Here is a 22,209-nt window from a genome sequence, read left to right as displayed (position 1 = left end):
ATGTGTCATATATGTCATATGTTGTGAGAAGTTGGCCTGATATGTAGTGTTTCCAATTCTGGAACCACTGGGTATCAGTCCAAACAAACCCCAAAGATGTCAGGTTGTAAGTCAACCTTGTAGACAAGCTATCCTAGTGGTAGCATGGACTAAGCAGCCTTAAAGGCTTAACTTAAGAGGTCGTGTTAAGCGAGCTTGTTTTACCACATACAATCCTGTAATCAAATGAAAGGACACCACACAAGTATATATTGTAAAAATATATGTATTTATTTCTAAATTACTCCCCAGTACTCTTTATGAGGAAAGGGGCACAAGCGTTAAATCAAAAGCACTGTTAAACATATAAAGTTGGCACAATTATGGCTGAGGGCGGGGGGCCACTCAGACCATATACTAAAAAAATGGTATAAGTAACACTTATCGAACAATGGTTAGGCCTAGGGCCTAGAGATTCACTGGGAGCAGTCAGGACAAGCAATGAAGAAGTCGGGAGTAGCCCACAGGAGACGGGTGCAGCACGGAAAGTGCGGCGCGCACCAATGTAATGTCAATGGTGCGTAAAAGTTAGTTAAAGTGAATTAAATGATACTTCCGCTGAACCTAGGAACACAAAACTTTAGACACAGACCCTAGAGGTGTGTACCAGTGTAAGGACACCGGCGTTGCAAAGTTACCTCACCCACAGGCCGTGGGTGCACAGGGTCGAAGTGGCGTCGGGTTCTGTCACGCAGGTTCTTGGTGCTTGGAGCTGTTGCAGCTGCAGGCGCTGTGAAGCAGAAGTGTCCGGTGCGATCCAAGGGTGGATCGAAGTAGAAAAGTACCTGAAAGCAGAGGGGACAGAGTCTGGGTCACTCAGCAGTGACCAGGGTGGAACCAGGACGGAACCAGGCAATGTCGGGCGCAATCAGGCGGTTGTCGATAGGCTTCTCTCCGCTGTCACGTGGGCTCTGGGGCATCTGCGATGTCCAGGAGCAGGTCACGATCTGTCCCACGTAGGCTCTCGCCGTCAGCACCGTCGGCTTGAAGATTGTAGCAAACAGCACTTGGCAAAAGCAATCCACGCGGAACCGGGAGATTGCTTATCACTCGAACCAGGAGGGTCAGAGTGGGTGCTCCTTTTCACAGGAGCTGGTGCAGATCTGGAGCAACCAGAAAAGCAAGTCGGTTTTCAAGTTTCGTCGGCACAGGGGCCACAAGCCAGCTGGCAAGTGACCGGGCCAACGCGTCGAGCACACACAGGCAGAAGGGCCCCACGCAGCACTCGTCAAGTGTGGAGGGGTGAGCTTTGGTGCAAGTGGAGCTCGGGGCTGGGGCTTCTCAAACCCCGGTGTACAGCTTCGAGGGTCACTCGTGGGCTGCACGGTCAGCGTCTCGTGGCCTTTTCAAGATGGCGTGCCCCACGCTTCCGGTCGCCTCCACGGGTCTCAGCTCTGCAGGGACTGTGGATCGGGCAGGTAGAAGGCAGGCAAGCTTGATCTCGTCGATCTCTGTCGCTCGAGTTCCGGCGGGAACTGCAACAAAGCAAGGGTCGAGGGCTGGATGGTGCCTGTTTGCACAGGGTGGTCACTCCTTGACCACAAGGGAGATTCTTCAGTCTTCTCACGTCGTGTAGAAAGTCGAAGGGTCCAGATTTCGTTTCTTATGTTTCTTCAGGATGATCTGAAGTCCGTTGGGACTGCTCCCCCTCTTATTCGAATCTAGGGGGTTGGACATCCTGTTAGGTCCCCTCCTATGGGTGGGACCCAGGAAGGGGGTGGTTACACCCCTCTCCTTTGATCCTGGCCGCGCTGGGACAGGGGCTGGGAGGCCCCAGAACCGGTTTGGCCGGATCCTGCAAGGGGCAGCCTTGTGCTCCCCAGGCAGTGTCTGGTTTCTTTGAAACCTCCCTACTCCAATCCACTATCTCCTGTCTGGGGTGGTTTGACACCGCCCTGTGACAGGAAACTCTTTGTCCAGGCCTCCTCTGCTGGGTTTCGGTCAGCAGCAGGAGGTCAGACCCGTGTCTGTGGCAGGGGCATCCATTTTGTGGATCTGAGGCTCATTTTAAATCAACCGCGTTTCAGTAAAGTAACATGTCTTCTCCCTCTAGAAGGGTGGAATGCTACCCCCGTCGCCAGAACTGGCGAGGGGGTAGTATTCCAATTCGTATGACACCTTACACGACATGTTTTGATAAAGCCAAACCAAAGTTGCTATATAACCGCGAGGATTATAAGGCGCTTAAGAGTATATGGTATGGCATTATCCCGGATCAGCTTAGGGAGTTGTTCCCGACAGCTGCAGACAGGCTCAGCTCATGCCAGAGCACCATCTCACATAAAACCACGCACTCTGCCTCTAGGATTGATGAGGCCTTCCATAGGAGTGGCTTACAGGCTATATATGTGTCCAGATATAGGTTTAGATATAGGTATACTACATCTAAGCAAGGGGTGATTACACCCACTTGCCCCAGCTGAGTGATCAGCCAGTTGTGTCAATTTAAGAACCAGCCAGGGGTGGCAAAAGCTATGCTTCAGCCCCTGGTAGGCCTTGGTGGCACCTATGCCCTGAGCACCTATAGTGCATGGTACAGGGGCTGACAAGGAGTCCATTTCCAATTGTGGTATGTACCTATAGCACATGTATCATAAATTTAGAGAGAGAACAGCAGGCTGGGGGTCTGATTAGCAGGCCCACAGCCTCAGTAAGTCGAAAACCAGTGAAGCAAAAAGCAAAAATTGGGGTGACCATAGGATAGCAGACCCTACTCTCCTACATAACCCCCCCCCAAACGCAGGGACATTAAACTTAACCTTGACCAGATAAGTCTTCATGTTCTAAGTGGAAGTACCTGGAGAGACCATCTGCATTACCATGGTCAGTCCCTGGGCGGTGCTCCACTGTAAAGTCCATCCCCTGTAGGGAAATGGACCACCTGAGCAGTTTGGGATTTTCACCCTTCATCTGATTTAGCCACAAGAGGGGCTTATGGTCTGTCTGAATTAGGAAGTGAGTACCAAACAAGTATGGCCTCAACTTCTTCAGGGCCCAAACCACAGCAAAGGCCTCCCTCTCAATAGCTGACCAACGTTTCTCCCTGGGGGTCAGCCTTCTGCTAATAAAAGCAATGGGCTGGTCTTGACCATCTTGATTAAGTTGTGAAAGCACAGCTCCCACCCCCAACTCAGAAGCATCTGTCTGTACAATGAACTGTTTGGAGTAGTCAGGACTCTTCAGGATAGGTGCAGAGCACATGGCCTTCTTCAGGTCATCAAATGCCTTTTGACAGCTAACTGTCCACTGAACCTTTTTGGGCATCTTCTTGGATGTCAAGTCATTCAATGGTGTCACAATGGACCCATAGTTCTTTACAAATTTTCTGTAATACCCAGTCAGGCCCAAGAAGGCTCTGACTTGTGTCTGGGTAGTTGGAGGAGCCCAGTCCTGTATGGTCTGGATCTTGCTCTCCAGTGGTTGAACTTGACCCCCACCTACTAGGTGGCCCAAGTACACAACCTTGCTCTGCCCTATCTGGCACTTAGTAGCCTTGATAGTCAGGCCTGCCTTTTGCAGGGCCTCCAGAACCTTCTTCAGGTGGATCAGGTGATCCTCCCAGGTGGAGCTAAAGACAGCAATATCATCTAGATATGCTGCACAAAAGTCATCCAACCCAGCAAGGACTTGGTTCACCAACCTTTGGAAAGTGGCAGGTGCATTCTTCAAGCCAAAGGGCATTACCACAAATTGATAATGTCCACTAGGGGTCGAAAATGCTGTTTTGGCTTTTGACTCCTCAGCTAGTCTGATTTGCCAGTAGCCAGCTGTCAAATCAAATGTGCTCAGAAACTTGGCAGAAGCCAATTTATCAATGAGCTCATCTGCTCTTGGAATGGGATGAGCATCTGTCCTAGTGACAGCATTGAGACCTCTGTAGTCCACACAAAACCTCATTTCTCTCTTCCCATCTTTGGTATGAGGTTTTGGCACAAGGACCACTGGGCTAGCCCATGGGCTCTCTGATGGCTCAATCACTCCAAGCTCCAACATCTTTTGCACCTCAGCCTTTATACAATCCCTGACATGGTCAGGTTGCCTGTAGATCTTATTCTTCACAGGCAGATTGTCACTAGTGTCCACCTCATGGGTGCACCAGTCAGTCTGACTGGGTGTGAGTGAAAACAAATGTCTGTGGGCCTGCAACACCTGTCTGCAGTCCACCTGTTGCTGCTCAGTGAGGCTGCCTGCCAAGGCTACTCCATCAACTGAACCATCATCAGGGTTCTGGGAAAGCAGGTCTGGGAGAGGGTCACTCTCTTCCTCCTGTTCCCCATCTGTGGCCATGAGGAGACTCATGTCCTCCCTGTCAACAAATGCTTTCAATCTGTTCACATGGAGCACCCTGTGGGGGCTCCTAGGGGTACCAAAGTCAACCAAGTAGGTGACTTCTCCCTTCTTTTCAATGATAGGGTAGGGTCCAGTCCATTTGTCCTGGAGAGCTGCTGGCCCCACTGGGTCCAACACCCACACCTTCTGTCCTGGCTGGAACTCAACCATAACAGCCTTTTGGTCATGCCAGGCTTTCTGTAATTCCTGACTTGCCTCAAGGTTTTTGGATGCTCTCTCCATGTATTCAGCCATCCTGGAGCGGAGACCAAGTACATAGTCCACAATGTCTAGTTTAGGCTTTTTGAGAGGTAACTCCCATCCTTCCTTCACCAAACTCAATGGACCTCTTACAGGGTGGCCAAACAAAAGTTCAAAAGGGCTGTAGCCAACCCCCTTCTGTGGGACCTCTCTGTAAGCAAAGAGCAAGCAGGGTAAAAGGATGTCCCATTTCCGCCTAAGCTTCTCTGGTAAACCTTTTATCATTCCCTTTAGGGTCTTGTTGAACCTTTCCACAAGCCCATTGCACTGTGGATGGTAGGGTGTGGTAAACTTATAGTTTACTCCACACTCTTTCCACATTGCTTTTAAGTATCCAGACATAAAGTTAGTACCTCTGTCTGAAAGAACCTCCTTTGGAAAGCCCACTCTTGAGAAAACTGCAATGAGGGCTTTTGCCACCACAGGAGCTGTGGTGGTCCTCAGGGGAATTGCCTCTGGGTACCTGGTGGCATGATCCACTACCACCAGTATAAATCTGTGCCCAGATGCTGTTTGAGGATCCATGGGACCCACAATGTCTATTCCAACTCTTTCAAAGGGTACCCCCACCACAGGTAGTGGTATCAGGGGGGCCTTTGTGGTGCCACCTGACTTACCACTGGCTTGGCAAGTGACACAGGAGCGACAAAACTCCTTGACATTTTCTGACATGTGAGGCCAGTGAAAGTGTGGAACAAGCCTGTCCCAAGTCTTATTCTGGCCTAAGTGTCCTGCAAGGGGAATATCATGGGCCAAGGTAAGAAGGAAGCCCCTAAACTTCAAAGGTATAACCAACCTCCTGGTGGTGCCAGGCTTGGGGTCTCTAGCCTCTGAATAAAGGAGCCCTTCATCCCAATACACCTTATGGGTACCTTGAGCATTCCCTGCAGCCTCAGCAGCAGCTTGCTGTCTGAGGGGTTCAAGTGAAGGGCAATCTAATTGGGCCTGCCCCAGGTCTGCCCTTGAGGGTCCCCCTGTCCCCAGAAACTCAACCTGTTCAGGTTCAAGCTCATCTGAGACAGTCTCCTCTTGGACTGCAGAATCAGTTTCCTGTGAAACTTGATCCTCAACCTGGGGCAAGTGGGAAGGCACAGCCTTAACCCTCTTGCTCCTCCTCTTGGGTTGTGGTTGGTCTATTGTTTCAAGATCCACCACTGGTTCAGGAAGGCACTTCTTAGCCTGAGACCTTGTCACTGCAAGGACATGAGCTGAAATCCCTAGCATTTCTGCATGAGTCCTGTACTCCACTTCTGACCAAACTGAGCTTTCAAGATCATTGCCTAACAGACAGTCTACTGGGAGGTCTGCACTCACAACAACTTTCTTTAGGCCATCTACCCCTCCCCAGGAGAAGTTCACAACAGCCACACTATGGGAAGTAGTGGAGTTGCTTGCATTGGTCACTAGGTAACTTTCACCTAGTACAATCTGTCCAGGGTCCACAAAGCCAGGTGTCACCATTGTGACACTGGCACAAGTGTCCCTGTAGGCCTGAGCCAGTTTCTCATTAATTAAGGGAGTCTGCCTATATTTGCCCAGATTACTGGGGCTTACTGCAGTGGGCAAAGATAAGTCCACATCATATAGGAGAACTGCCTGTGTGGGGATTCTGACTAGGCCAGATTCCACCTCAGTACCCAGGGTCAACCCTACTAAACCCTTTGGCTGTGTACCACCACTGCTGACTGTACTAGGGGGTGCAGTTGCTTTAGGAGCTGCAGTGGTGGGGACTGGATTTTTCTTAGTGCATTCACTGCCCCAGTGTGAAACTGATTTGCAGGTATTACACCAAGGTTTCTTTGGGCCATCATTCTTCTTTTTCTTGTTTCCATTTTGGGAACCCCCCTCCTTATTGCTAGTTTGGGGGCCTGAAGACTTCTGGTCCTTTTCTTTATCTTTCTGATTCCCACCCTTCTGGTCTGTTTTCTTCTGGTCACCTTGGTTCTGGTTTTTCTGCTTAATCCTTGTTCTGACCCATTTGTCTGCCTTCTTTCCCAATTCTTGGGGAGAGGTCAAATCAGAGTCAACAAGGTATTGATGCAACAGCTGGTTCTGACAGTTATTAAGGATCTGTTCTCTCATCATAAGATTGTACAATCCTGTATAGTCTGAAACTTTACTTCCCTGCAGCCAACCCTCCAGAGCCTTAGTGGCACAATCTACAAAATCAGTCCAGTCCTGAGTCTGTGCTTTTTGGGTGTCTCTGAACAACAACCTGTATTGCTCAGTGGTTAGGCCAAACCCTTCAATAAGAGCACTCTTCAGAACAGAGTAGTTTTTGGCATCCTCAGGTCTAACAGTGAGGAGCCTGTCCCTCCCTTTCTCAGAAAAGGAGTACCATAAAATTGCTGCCCACTGATCCTCAGGGACCTGCTGTACCATGCAGGCTCTCTCAAGAGCAGTCATCCATTTGTGGATATCATCCCCTTCCTTGTAGGGGGGCACAATTTTTGTCAGGTTTCTATTGTCATAGGCCCTGTCTTTTTCTTTAGGAATTTTGCTGCCACCAGTGGCATCTAAGCCACTTATTTTTTTCTCCCTTGCCAAGGTAAGTTTAGCTTGTTCCAAGGTAAGCTTAGCTTGAGCCAGGGCTACCTCTTCCCTCTCTATTTGGAGTTGGACAGCCCTCATCCTGGCCCTATGCTCTTTTCTCTGGGAGGAAGTCATTCCTCTTTGAGATTCTCTTGAGGCACTAGAAAGGTGAGAGTCCCCTGATAGAGATCTCTCCCTCCTATTACCTGGGAGAATTTGGTTATGAGATCTGGGGTGGTGCTGGCCCCCCCCATTCCCATGTAGGTCCAAGTTGGCCTGGTTAAGGCTGGCAACCTGTACCTGGTTTCCCCTCTGATCCTGATCTTCAGGCTCTTCTAAATCAGAGCCTTCCTCTTCCTCTTCCTCCTCTACTACATCATCTTCTGGAAGATCCTCATTCTCAGGGGAGTTTATCCCTTCACCTGATTCTAAGGGAGCCTGACTCACCTTATCTAGGTCATCCTTTTCTAGGAGAGCTATTAGGGAAGGAATGGTAGGGCCTCTGCCCTTTTTTAGCCCCCTGGCTGTGCACAAGGCACTCAGGTCTTTGTGGCTAAGGTTGTCATATCTGGATGTTGTCCCTATAGGATCAACTTCTACAGGAGCAGAACCTGAGGGTCTACCTGTATCAGACATGACTGCTAGTGAGGTGTAAGTGGTGCACTTACCTACACTAAGTGGTTTCCTACTGTACCTTGCTAGTGAGTTGTAGTCAGGGTGTGCTAATCCCTTTAATCTACAACTACTAAGTTCAGTAGAACTTAATATGCTAAGCTTTTGATTTATATGTACCTAGAGGTACTTGATGTGATCTTTCAATTTGATAAAGATTGCAATGGTAAAACAAACAGCAAGCTCAAATCCGCACCGCTGCACACCAATGTGAGAAGTTGGCCTGATATGTAGTGTTTCCAATTCTGGAACCACTGGGTATCAGTCCAAACAAACCCCAAAGATGTCAGGTTGTAAGTCAACCTTGTAGACAAGCTATCCTAGTGGTAGCATGGACTAAGCAGCCTTAAAGGCTTAACTTAAGAGGTCGTGTTAAGCGAGCTTGTTTTACCACATACAATCCTGTAATCAAATGAAAGGACACCACACAAGTATATATTGTAAAAATATATGTATTTATTTCTAAATTACTCCCCAGTACTCTTTATGAGGAAAGGGGCACAAGCGTTAAATCAAAAGCACTGTTAAACATATAAAGTTGGCACAATTATGGCTGAGGGCGGGGGGCCACTCAGACCATATACTAAAAAAATGGTATAAGTAACACTTATCGAACAATGGTTAGGCCTAGGGCCTAGAGATTCGCTGGGAGCAGTCAGGACAAGCAATGAAGAAGTCGGGAGTAGCCCACAGGAGACGGGTGCAGCACGGAAAGTGCGGCGCGCACCAATGTAATGTCAATGGTGCGTAAAAGTTAGTTAAAGTGAATTAAATGATACTTCCGCTGAACCTAGGAACACAAAACTTTAGACACAGACCCTAGAGGTGTGTACCAGTGTAAGGACACCGGCGTTGCAAAGTTACCTCACCCACAGGCCGTGGGTGCACAGGGTCGAAGTGGCGTCGGGTTCTGTCACGCAGGTTCTTGGTGCTTGGAGCTGTTGCAGCTGCAGGCGCTGTGAAGCAGAAGTGTCCGGTGCGATCCAAGGGTGGATCGAAGTAGAAAAGTACCTGAAAGCAGAGGGGACAGAGTCTGGGTCACTCAGCAGTGACCAGGGTGGAACCAGGACGGAACCAGGCAATGTCGGGCGCAATCAGGCGGTTGTCGATAGGCTTCTCTCCGCTGTCACGTGGGCTCTGGGGCATCTGCGATGTCCAGGAGCAGGTCACGATCTGTCCCACGTAGGCTCTCGCCGTCAGCACCGTCGGCTTGAAGATTGTAGCAAACAGCACTTGGCAAAAGCAATCCACGCGGAACCGGGAGATTGCTTATCACTCGAACCAGGAGGGTCAGAGTGGGTGCTCCTTTTCACAGGAGCTGGTGCAGATCTGGAGCAACCAGAAAAGCAAGTCGGTTTTCAAGTTTCGTCGGCACAGGGGCCACAAGCCAGCTGGCAAGTGACCGGGCCAACGCGTCGAGCACACACAGGCAGAAGGGCCCCACGCAGCACTCGTCGAGTGTGGAGGGGTGAGCTTTGGTGCAAGTGGAGCTCGGGGCTGGGGCTTCTCAAACCCCGGTGTACAGCTTCGAGGGTCACTCGTGGGCTGCACGGTCAGCGTCTCGTGGCCTTTTCAAGATGGCGTGCCCCACGCTTCCGGTCGCCTCCACGGGTCTCAGCTCTGCAGGGACTGTGGATCGGGCAGGTAGAAGGCAGGCAAGCTTGATCTCGTCGATCTCTGTCGCTCGAGTTCCGGCGGGAACTGCAACAAAGCAAGGGTCGAGGGCTGGATGGTGCCTGTTTGCACAGGGTGGTCACTCCTTGACCACAAGGGAGATTCTTCAGTCTTCTCACGTCGTGTAGAAAGTCGAAGGGTCCAGATTTCGTTTCTTATGTTTCTTCAGGATGATCTGAAGTCCGTTGGGACTGCTCCCCCTCTTATTCGAATCTAGGGGGTTGGACATCCTGTTAGGTCCCCTCCTATGGGTGGGACCCAGGAAGGGGGTGGTTACACCCCTCTCCTTTGATCCTGGCCGCGCTGGGACAGGGGCTGGGAGGCCCCAGAACCGGTTTGGCCGGATCCTGCAAGGGGCAGCCTTGTGCTCCCCAGGCAGTGTCTGGTTTCTTTGAAACCTCCCTACTCCAATCCACTATCTCCTGTCTGGGGTGGTTTGACACCGCCCTGTGACAGGAAACTCTTTGTCCAGGCCTCCTCTGCTGGGTTTCGGTCAGCAGCAGGAGGTCAGACCCGTGTCTGTGGCAGGGGCATCCATTTTGTGGATCTGAGGCTCATTTTAAATCAACCGCGTTTCAGTAAAGTAACATGTCTTCTCCCTCTAGAAGGGTGGAATGCTACCCCCGTCGCCAGAACTGGCGAGGGGGTAGTATTCCAATTCGTATGACACCTTACACGACATGTTTTGATAAAGCCAAACCAAAGTTGCTATATAACCGCGAGGATTATAAGGCGCTTAAGAGTATATGGTATGGCATTATCCCGGATCAGCTTAGGGAGTTGTTCCCGACAGCTGCAGACAGGCTCAGCTCATGCCAGAGCACCATCTCACATAAAACCACGCACTCTGCCTCTAGGATTGATGAGGCCTTCCATAGGAGTGGCTTACAGGCTATATATGTGTCCAGATATAGGTTTAGATATAGGTATACTACATCTAAGCAAGGGGTGATTACACCCACTTGCCCCAGCTGAGTGATCAGCCAGTTGTGTCAATTTAAGAACCAGCCAGGGGTGGCAAAAGCTATGCTTCAGCCCCTGGTAGGCCTTGGTGGCACCTATGCCCTGAGCACCTATAGTGCATGGTACAGGGGCTGACAAGGAGTCCATTTCCAATTGTGGTATGTACCTATAGCACATGTATCATAAATTTAGAGAGAGAACAGCAGGCTGGGGGTCTGATTAGCAGGCCCACAGCCTCAGTAAGTCGAAAACCAGTGAAGCAAAAAGCAAAAATTGGGGTGACCATAGGATAGCAGACCCTACTCTCCTACATATGTCATATGTGTCATATATGTCTTATGTGTCATATGTGTCATATATGTCTTATGTGTCATATGTGTCATATATGTCATGTGTGTCATGTGTCATATGTCATGTGTGTCATATATGTCATATGTTATATGTCATATGTGTCATATGTGTCATAAGTGTCATATATGTCATATATGTCATGTGCCATATAGGTCATTTGTGTCATATGTCATATATGTCATATATGTCATATGTGTCATTTGTCATATGTGTCATATGTCATGTGTCTCATATATGTCATATGTGTCATATATGTCATATGTGCGATATATGTCATGTGTGTCATATATGTCATATGTGTGATATATGTCATATATGTCATATATGTGATATGTGTCATGTGTCATATGTCATATGTGTCATATATGTCATATGTCACATGTGTCATATATGTCATATGTGTCATATGTCATGTGTGTCATATGTCATATGTGTCATATATGTCCTATGTCATATGTGTCATATGTGTCATATATGTCATATGTGTCATATATGTCATATGTGTCATATATGTCATATGTGTCATATGTCTCATATATATCATATGTCTCATATATGTCATATTTGTCATATGTGTCATATATCTCATATGTGTCATATGTGTTATATGTGTCATATATGTCATATGTCATATGTGTCATATATGTCTTATGTGTCATATATGTCATATGTGTCATATATGTCATATGTGTCATATGTCTCATATATATCATATGTCTCATATATGTCATATTTGTCATATGTGTCATATGTGTCATATATCTCATATGTGTCATATGTGTTATATGTGTCATATATGTCATATGTCATATTTGTCATATATCTCATATGTGTCATATGTGTTATATGTGTCATATATGTCATATGTCATATGTGTCATATATGTCTTATGTGTCATATGTGTCATATATGTCTTATGTGTCATGTGTCATATGTCATGTGTGGCATATATGTCATATGTCATATATGTCATATGCCATATGTGTCATATGTGTCATATGTGTCATATCTCATATGTGTCATATGTGTCATAAATGTCATATGTGTCATATATGTCATATATGTCATATATGTCATATGTCATATTTGTCATATGTCATGTGTCTCATATATGTCATATATGTCATATGTGTCATATGTCATATGTGTCATATGTCATGTGTCTCATATATGTCATATGTGTCATATATGTCATATGTCATATGTGTCATGTATGTCTTATGTGTCATATGTGTCATATATGTCATATGTGTCATGTGTCATATGTCATGTGTGTCATATATGTCATATGTTATATGTCATACGTGTCATATGTGTCATAAGTGTCATATATGTCATATGTGCGATATATGTCATGTGTGTCATATATGTCATATGTGTGCTATATGTCATATATGTCATATATGTGATATGTGTCATGTGTCATATGTCATATGTGTCATATATGTCATATGTGTCATATGTCATATGTCATATGTCACATGTGTCATATATGTCATATGTGTCATATGTCATGTGTGTCATATGTCATATGTGTCATATATGTCTTATGTCATATGTGTCATATGTCTCATATATATCATATGTCTCATATATGTCATATTTGTCATATGTGTCATATGTGTCATATATCTCATATGTGTCATATGTGTTATATGTGTCATATATGTCATATGTCATATGTGTCATATATCTCATATGTGTCATATGTGTTATATGTGTCATATATGTCATATGTCATATGTGTCATATATGTCTTATGTGTCATATGTGTCATATATGTCATATGTGTCATGTGTCATATGTCATGTGTGGCATATATGTCATATGTCATACGTGTCATATGTGTCATAAGTGTCATATATGTCATATATGTCATGTGCCATATAGGTCATATGTGTCATATGTCATATATGTCATATGTCATATGTGTCATATATGTCATATGTGTCATATATGTCATATGTGTCATATATGTCATATGTCATATGTGTCATATATGTCTTATGTGTCATATGTGTCATATATGTCATTTGTGTCAGATGTGTCATATATGTCATATGTGTCATATGTTATATGTCATACGAGTCATATGTGTCATAAGTGTCATATATGTCATATATGTCATGTGCCATATAGGTCATATGTGTCATATGTCATATATGTCATATGTCATATGTGTCATATATGTCATATGTGTCATATATGTCATATATGTCATATGTGTCATTTGTCATATGTGTCATATGTCATGTGTCTCATATATATCATATGTGTCATATATGTCATATGTGCGATATATGTCATGTGTGCCATATATGTCATATGTGTCATATGTGTCATATGTGTCATATGTCATATGTCATATGTGTCATATATGTCATATGTGTCATATATGCAGGGCTTTAAGTGGGATGAAAAAACTGGGGGTCTCTCAAAGGGGCGTGGCCAGTGCAATTAGGGGTGTGGCTTTAAATCACGCAAAAAATCTGTACTTAGCATAGTGTGCCCCCCGACTTGTATTTTACTGTTTCCGTCATTGCATCAAGATATGTGATACAAGTAACATCATACCTACAATAAGTAAGTAATATTGGCTTTGTCAATGGTTATTACTTGCAGAAGATAAATAAGCTGCAACTATAACTTGTATATAATATTGACAAAGCTTCCAATTAAATCCTTGGTGACCCTACCACAATGTTGCTGCTCCTGAGTTTCAGAAAGAGAAGGGAAATCCATAAAGAAAATGACTCTAAAAGGATTTCCCTTCCCCCACAACGCTCCCCTAGCATGACGTCATGCTGTAACTTCTCTACTACTGAGAAGTGAGCAGTGTGAGCAGCGCACATCCATGTGACTGGCGCTGTCTCGAAACGGGTCTCTATCAGGCTTTGTTTTGAGCCATGGCACTTTTTTCCGGACTGCAGTGACAGCAAACAGCGGTCATTGCAGTCCGGAAAAAAAAGCGGGCTGCCTGTGTCAGGGCTCAAAACAGAGCCCGATAGAGACCCGTTTCGAGGCCCCCTGAAAAAAACTGCCGGTGCACAGACCCCATGAGACCCGGCCCACTTAAAGCCCTGCATATATGTCATATGTGTCATATATGTCATATATGTCATATATGTCATATATGTCATATGTCATATTTGTCATATGTCATGTGTCTCATATATGTCATATGTGTCATATATGTCCTGTGTCATGTCATGTGTGTCATATGCCATATGTGTCATATATGTCTTATGTCATATGTGTCATATGTCTCATATATGTCATATGTGTCATATATGTCATATGTGTCATATGTCTCATATATGTCATATGTCTCATATATGTCATATGTGTCATATGTGTCATATATCTCATATGTGTCATATGTGTTATATGTGTCATATATGTCATATGTTGTAGGAGAGTAGGGTCTGCTATCCTATGGTCACCCCAATTTTTGCTTTTTGCTTCACTGGTTTTCGACTTACTGAGGCTGTGGGCCTGCTAATCAGACCCCCAGCCTGCTGTTCTCTCCCTAAATTTATAAGACATGTGCTATAGGTACATACCACAATTGGAAATGGACTCCTTGTCAGCCCCTGTACCATGCACTATAGGTGCTCAGGGCATAGGTGCCACCAAGGCCTACCAGGGGCTGAAGCATAGCTTTTTGCCACCCCTGGCTGGTTCTTAAATTGACACAACTGGCTGATCACTCAGCTGGGGCAAGTGGGTGTAATCACCCCTTGCTTAGATATAGTATACCTATATCTAAACCTATATCTGGACACATATATAACCTGTGAGCCACTCCTATGGAAGGCCTCATCAATCCTGGAGGCAGAGTGCGTGGTTTTATGTGAGATGGTGCTCTGGCATGAGCTGAGCCTGTCTGCAGCTGTCGGGAACAACTCCCTAAGCTGATCCGGGATAATGCCATACCATATACTCTTAAGCGCCTTATAATCCTCGCGGTTATATAGCAACTTTGGTTTGGCTTTATCAAAACATGTCGTGTAAGGTGTCATACGAATTGGAATACTACCCCCTCGCCAGTTCTGGCGACGGGGGTAGCATTCCACCCTTCTAGAGGGAGAAGACATGTTACTTTACTGAAACGCGGTTGATTTAAAATGAGCCTCAGATCCACAAAATGGATGCCCCTGCCACAGACAGGGGTCTGGCCTCCTGCTGCTGACCGAAACCCGGCAGAGGAGGCCTGGACAAAGAGTTTCCTGTCACAGGGCGGTGTCAAACCACCCCAGACAGGAGATAGTGGATTGGAGTAGGGAGGTTTCAAAGAAACCAGACACTGCCTGGGGAGCACAAGGCTGCCCCTTGCAGGATCCGGCCAAACCGGTTCTGGGGCCTCCCAGCCCCTGTCCCAGCGCGGCCAGGATCAAAGGAGAGGGGTGTAACCACCCCCTTCCTGGGTCCCACCCATAGGAGGGGACCTAGCAGGATGTCCAACCCCCTAGATTCGAATAAGAGGGGGAGCAGTCCCAACGGACTTCAGATCATCCTGAAGAAACATAAGAAACGAAATCTGGACCCTTCGACTTTCTACACGACGTGAGAAGACTGAAGAATCTCCCTTGTGGTCAAGGAGTGACCACCCTGTGCAAACAGGCACCATCCAGCCCTCGACCCTTGATTTGTTGCAGTTGCCGCCGGAACTCGAGCGACAGAGATCGACGAGATCAAGCTTGCCTGCCTTCTACCTGCCCGATCCACAGTCCCTGCAGAGCTGAGACCCGTGGAGGCGACCGGAAGCGTGGGGCACGCCATCTTGAAAAGGCCACGAGACGCTGACCGTGCAGCCCACGAGTGACCCTCGAAGCTGTACACCGGGGTTTGAGAAGCCCCAGCCCCGAGCTCCACTTGCACCAAAGCTCACCCCTCCACACTCGACGAGTGCTGCGTGGGGCCCTTCTGCTTGTGTGCGCTCGACGCGTTGGCCCGGTCACTTGCCAGCTGGCTTGTGGCCCCTGTGCCGACGAAACTTGAAATACGACTTGCTTTTCTGGTTGTTCCAGATCTGCACCAGCTCCTGTGAAAAGGAGCACCCACTCTGACCCTCCTGGTTCGAGTGATAAGCAATCTCCCGGTTCTGCGTGGATTGCTTTTGCCAAGTGCTGTTTGCTGCAATCTTGAAGCCGACGGTGCTGACGGCGAGAGCCTACGTGGGACAGATCGTGACCTGCTCCTGGACGTCGCAGATGCCCCAGAGCCCACGTGACAGCGGAGAGAAGCCTATCGACAACCGCCTGATTGCGCCCGACATTGCCTGGTTCCGTCCTGGTTCCACCCTGGTCACTGCTGAGTGACCCAGACTCTGTCCCCTCTGCTTTCAGGTACTTTTCTACTTCGATCCACCCTTGGATCGCACCGGACACTTCTGCTTCACAGCGCCTGCAGCTGCAACAGCTTCAAGCACCAAGAACCTGCGTGACAGAACCCGACGCCACTTCGACCCTGTGCACCCACGGCCTGTGGGTGAGGTAACTTTGCAACGCCGGTGTCCTTACACTGGTACACACCTCTAGGGTCTGTGTCTAAAGTTTTGTGTTCCTAGGTTCAGCGGAAGTATCATTTAATTCACTTTATCCAACTTTTACGCACCATTGACTTTACATTGGTGCGCGCCGCACTTTCCGTGCTGCACCCGTCTCCTGTGGGCTACTCCCGACTTCATCATTGCTAGTCCTGACTGCTCCCAGCGAATCTCTAGGCCCTAGGCCTAACCATTGTTCGATAAGTGTTCCTTATACCACTTTTTTAATATATGGTCTGAGTGGCCACCCGCCCTCATCCATAACTGTGCAACTTTATATGTTTTACTGTGCTTTTGATTTAACGCTTGTGCCCCTTTCCTCATAAAGAGTACTGGGGAGTAATTTAGAAATAAATACATATATTTTTATAATATATACTTGTGTGGTGTCCTTTCATTTGATTACAGGATTGTATGTGGTAAAACAGCTCGCTTAACACGACCTCTTAAGTTAAGCCTTTAAGGCTGCTTAGTCCATGCTACCACTAGGATAGCTTGTCTACAAGGTTGACTTACAACCTGACATCTTTGGGGTTTGTTTGGACTGATACTAAGTGGTTCCATGTAGGAGAGTAGGGTCTGCTATCCTATGGTCACCCCAATTTTTGCTTTTTGCTTCACTGGTTTTCGACTTACTGAGGCTGTGGGCCTGCTAATCAGAACCCCAGCCTGCTGTTCTCTCTCTAAATTTATAATACATGTGCTATAGGTACATACCACAATTGGAAATGGACTCCTTGTCAGCCCCTGTACCAGGCACTATAGGTGCTCAGGGCATAGGTGCCACCAAGGCCTACCAGGGGCTGAAGCATAGCTTTTGCCACCCCTGGCTGGTTCTTAAATTGACACAACTGGCTGATCACTCAGCTGGGGCAAGTGGGTGTAATCACCCCTTGCTTAGATATAGTATACCTATATCTAAACCTATATCTGGACACATATATAACCTGTGAGCCACTCCTATGGAAGGCCTCATCAATCCTGGAGGCAGAGTGCGTGGTTTTATGTGAGATGGAGCTCTGGCATGAGCTGAGCCTGTCTGCAGCTGTCGGGAACAACTCCCTAAGCTGATCCGGGATAATGCCATACCATATACTCTTAAGCGCCTTATAATCCTCGCGGTTATATAGCAACTTTGGTTTGGCTTTATCAAAACATGTCGTGTAAGGTGTCATACGAATTGGAATACTACCCCCTCGCCAGTTCTGGCGACGGGGGTAGCATTCCACCCTTCTAGAGGGAGAAGACATGTTACTTTGCTGAAACGCGGTTGATTTAAAATGAGCCTCAGATCCACAAAATGGATGCCCCTGCCACAGACACGGGTCTGGCCTCCTGCTGCTGACCGAAACCCGGCAGAGGAGGCCTGGACAAAGAGTTTCCTGTCACAGGGCGGTGTCAAACCACCCCAGACAGGAGATAGTGGATTGGAGTAGGGAGGTTTCAAAGAAACCAGACACTGCCTGGGGAGCACAAGGCTGCCCCTTGCAGGATCCGGCCAAACCGGTTCTGGGGCCTCCCAGCCCCTGTCCCAGCGCGGCCAGGATCAAAGGAGAGGGGTGTAACCACCCCCTTCCTGGGTCCCACCCATAGGAGGGGACCTAGCAGGATGTCCAACCCCCTAGATTCGAATAAGAGGGGGAGCAGTCCCAACGGACTTCAGATCATCCTGAAGAAACATAAGAAACGAAATCTGGACCCTTCGACTTTCTACACGACGTGAGAAGACTGAAGAATCTCCCTTGTGGTCAAGGAGTGACCACCCTGTGCAAACAGGCACCATCCAGCCCTCGACCCTTGCTTTGTTGCAGTTCCCGCCGGAACTCGAGCGACAGAGATCGACGAGATCAAGCTTGCCTGCCTTCTACCTGCCCGATCCACAGTCCCTGCAGAGCTGAGACCCGTGGAGGCGACCGGAAGCGTGGGGCACGCCATCTTGAAAAGGCCACGAGACGCTGACCGTGCAGCCCACGAGTGACCCTCGAAGCTGTACACCGGGGTTTGAGAAGCCCCAGCCCCGAGCTCCACTTGCACCAAAGCTCACCCCTCCACACTCGACGAGTGCTGCGTGGGGCCCTTCTGCCTGTGTGTGCTCGACGCGTTGGCCCGGTCACTTGCCAGCTGGCTTGTGGCCCCTGTGCCGACGAAACTTGAAAACCGACTTGCTTTTCTGGTTGCTCCAGATCTGCACCAGCTCCTGTGAAAAGGAGCACCCACTCTGACCCTCCTGGTTCGAGTGATAAGCAATCTCCCGGTTCCGCGTGGATTGCTTTTGCCAAGTGCTGTTTGCTACAATCTTCAAGCCGACGGTGCTGACGGCGAGAGCCTACGTGGGACAGATCGTGACCTGCTCCTGGACGTCGCAGATGCCCCAGAGCCCACGTGACAGCGGAGAGAAGCCTATCGACAACCGCCTGATTGCGCCCGACATTGCCTGGTTCCGTCCTGGTTCCACCCTGGTCACTGCTGAGTGACCCAGACTCTGTCCCCTCTGCTTTCAGGTACTTTTCTACTTCGATCCACCCTTGGATCGCACCGGACACTTCTGCTTCACAGCGCCTGCAGCTGCAACAGCTCCAAGCACCAAGAACCTGCGTGACAGAACCCGACGCCACTTCGACCCTGTGCACCCACGGCCTGTGGGTGAGGTAACTTTGCAACGCCGGTGTCCTTACACTGGCACACACCTCTAGGGTCTGTGTCTGAAGTTTTGTGTTCCTAGGTTCAGCGGAAGTATCATTTAATTCACTTTAACTAACTTTTACGCACCATTGACTTTACATTGGTGCGCGCCGCACTTTCCGTGCTGCACCCGTATCCTGTGGGCTACTCCCGACTTCTTCATTGCTTGTCCTGACTGCTCCCAGCGAATCTCTAGGCCCTAGGCCTAACCAATATTCGATAAGTGTTACTTATACCATTTTTTTAGTATATGGTCTGAGTGGCCCCCCGCCCTCAGCCATAATTGTGCCAACTTTATATGTTTAACAGTGCTTTTGATTTAACGCTTGTGCCCCTTTCCTCATAAAGAGTACTGGGGAGTAATTTAGAAATAAATACATATATTTTTACAATATATACTTGTGTGGTGTCCTTTCATTTGATTACAGGATTGTATGTGGTAAAACAGCTCGCTTAACACGACCTCTTAAGTTTAGCCTTTAGGCTGCTTAGTCCATGCTACCACTAGGATAGCTTGTCTAACAAGGTTGACTTACAACCAGACATCTTTGGGGTTTGTTTGGACTGATACCCAGTGGTTCCAGAATTGGAAACACTACATATCAGGCCAACTTCTCACAGCAAGTCAGGAATTACAGAAAGCCTGGCATGACCAAAAGGCTGTTATGGTTGAGTTCCAGCCAGGACAGAAGGTGTGGGTGTTGGACCCAGTGGGGCCAGCAGCTCTCCAGGACAAATGGACTGGACCCTACCCTATCATTGAAAAGAAGGGAGAAGTCACCTACTTGGTTGACTTTGGTACCCCTAGGAGCCCCCACAGGGTGCTCCATGTGAACAGATTGAAAGCATTTGTTGACAGGGAGGACATGAGTCTCCTCATGGCCACAGATGGGGAACAGGAGGAAGAGAGTGACCCTCTCCCAGACCTGCTTTCCCAGAACCCTGATGATGGTTCAGTTGATGGAGTAGCCTTGGCAGGCAGCCTCACTGAGCAGCAACAGGTGGACTGCAGACAGGTGTTGCAGGCCCACAGACAATTGTTTTCACTCACACCCAGTCAGACTAACTGGTGCACCCATGAGGTGGACACTGGTGACAATCTGCCTGTGAAGAATAAGATCTACAGGCAACCTGACCATGTCAGGGATTGTATAAAGGCTGAGGTGCAAAAGATGTTGGAGCTTGGAGTGATTGAGCCATCAGAGAGCCCATGGGCTAGCCCAGTGGTCCTTGTGCCAAAACCTCATACCAAAGATGGGAAGAGAGAAATGAGGTTTTGTGTGGACTACAGAGGTCTCAATGCTGTCACTAGGACAGATGCTCATCCCATTCCAAGAGCAGATGAGCTCATTGATAAGTTGGCTTCTGCCAAGTTTCTGAGCACATTTGATTTGACAGCTGGCTACTGGCAAATCAGACTAGCTGAGGAGTCAAAAGCCAAAACAGCATTTTCGACCCCTAGTGGACATTATCAATTTGTGGTAATGCCCTTTGGCTTGAAGAATGCACCTGCCACTTTCCAAAGGTTGGTGAACCAAGTCCTTGCTGGGTTGGATGACTTTTGTGCAGCATATCTAGATGATATTGCTGTCTTTAGCTCCACCTGGGAGGATCACCTGATCCACCTGAAGAAGGTTCTGGAGGCCCTGCAAAAGGCAGGCCTGACTATCAAGGCTACTAAGTGCCAGATAGGGCAGAGCAAGGTTGTGTACTTGGGCCACCTAGTAGGTGGGGGTCAAGTTCAACCACTGGAGAGCAAGATCCAGACCATACAGGACTGGGCTCCTCCAACTACCCAGACACAAGTCAGAGCCTTCTTGGGCCTGACTGGGTATTACAGAAAATTTGTAAAGAACTATGGGTCCATTGTGACACCATTGAATGACTTGACATCCAAGAAGATGCCCAAAAAGGTTCAGTGGACAGTTAGCTGTCAAAAGGCATTTGATGACCTGAAGAAGGCCATGTGCTCTGCACCTATCCTGAAGAGTCCTGACTACTCCAAACAGTTCATTGTACAGACAGATGCTTCTGAGTTGGGGGTGGGAGCTGTGCTTTCACAACTTAATCAAGATGGTCAAGACCAGCCCATTGCTTTTATTAGCAGAAGGCTGACCCCCAGGGAGAAACGTTGGTCAGCTATTGAGAGGGAGGCCTTTGCTGTGGTTTGGGCCCTGAAGAAGTTGAGGCCATACTTGTTTGGTACTCACTTCCTAATTCCGACAGACCATAAGCCCCTCTTGTGGCTAAATCAGATGAAGGGTGAAAATCCCAAACTGCTCAGGTGGTCCATTTCCCTACAGGGGATGGACTTTACAGTGGAGCACCGCCCAGGGACTGACCATGGTAATGCAGATGGTCTCTCCAGGTACTTCCACTTAGAACATGAAGACTTATCTGGTCAAGGTTAAGTTTAATGTCCCTGCGTTTGGGGGGGGGTTATGTAGGAGAGTAGGGTCTGCTATCCTATGGTCACCCCAATTTTTGCTTTTTGCTTCACTGGTTTTCGACTTACTGAGGCTGTGGGCCTGCTAATCAGACCCCCAGCCTGCTGTTCTCTCTCTAAATTTATAATACATGTGCTATAGGTACATACCACAATTGGAAATGGACTCCTTGTCAGCCCCTGTACCAGGCACTATAGGTGCTCAGGGCATAGGTGCCACCAAGGCCTACCAGGGGCTGAAGCATAGCTTTTGCCACCCCTGGCTGGTTCTTAAATTGACACAACTGGCTGATCACTCAGCTGGGGCAAGTGGGTGTAATCACCCCTTGCTTAGATATAGTATACCTATATCTAAACCTATATCTGGACACATATATAACCTGTGAGCCACTCCTATGGAAGGCCTCATCAATCCTGGAGGCAGAGTGCGTGGTTTTATGTGAGATGGAGCTCTGGCATGAGCTGAGCCTGTCTGCAGCTGTCGGGAACAACTCCCTAAGCTGATCCGGGATAATGCCATACCATATACTCTTAAGCGCCTTATAATCCTCGCGGTTATATAGCAACTTTGGTTTGGCTTTATCAAAACATGTCGTGTAAGGTGTCATACGAATTGGAATACTACCCCCTCGCCAGTTCTGGCGACGGGGGTAGCATTCCACCCTTCTAGAGGGAGAAGACATGTTACTTTACTGAAACGCGGTTGATTTAA

This window comes from Lissotriton vulgaris, chromosome 2_2 (genome assembly GCF_964263255.1).
Source record: "Lissotriton vulgaris chromosome 2_2, aLisVul1.2, whole genome shotgun sequence".
Taxonomy (NCBI): domain Eukaryota; kingdom Metazoa; phylum Chordata; class Amphibia; order Caudata; family Salamandridae; genus Lissotriton; species Lissotriton vulgaris.
This window is presented reverse-complemented; position numbering follows the sequence as displayed.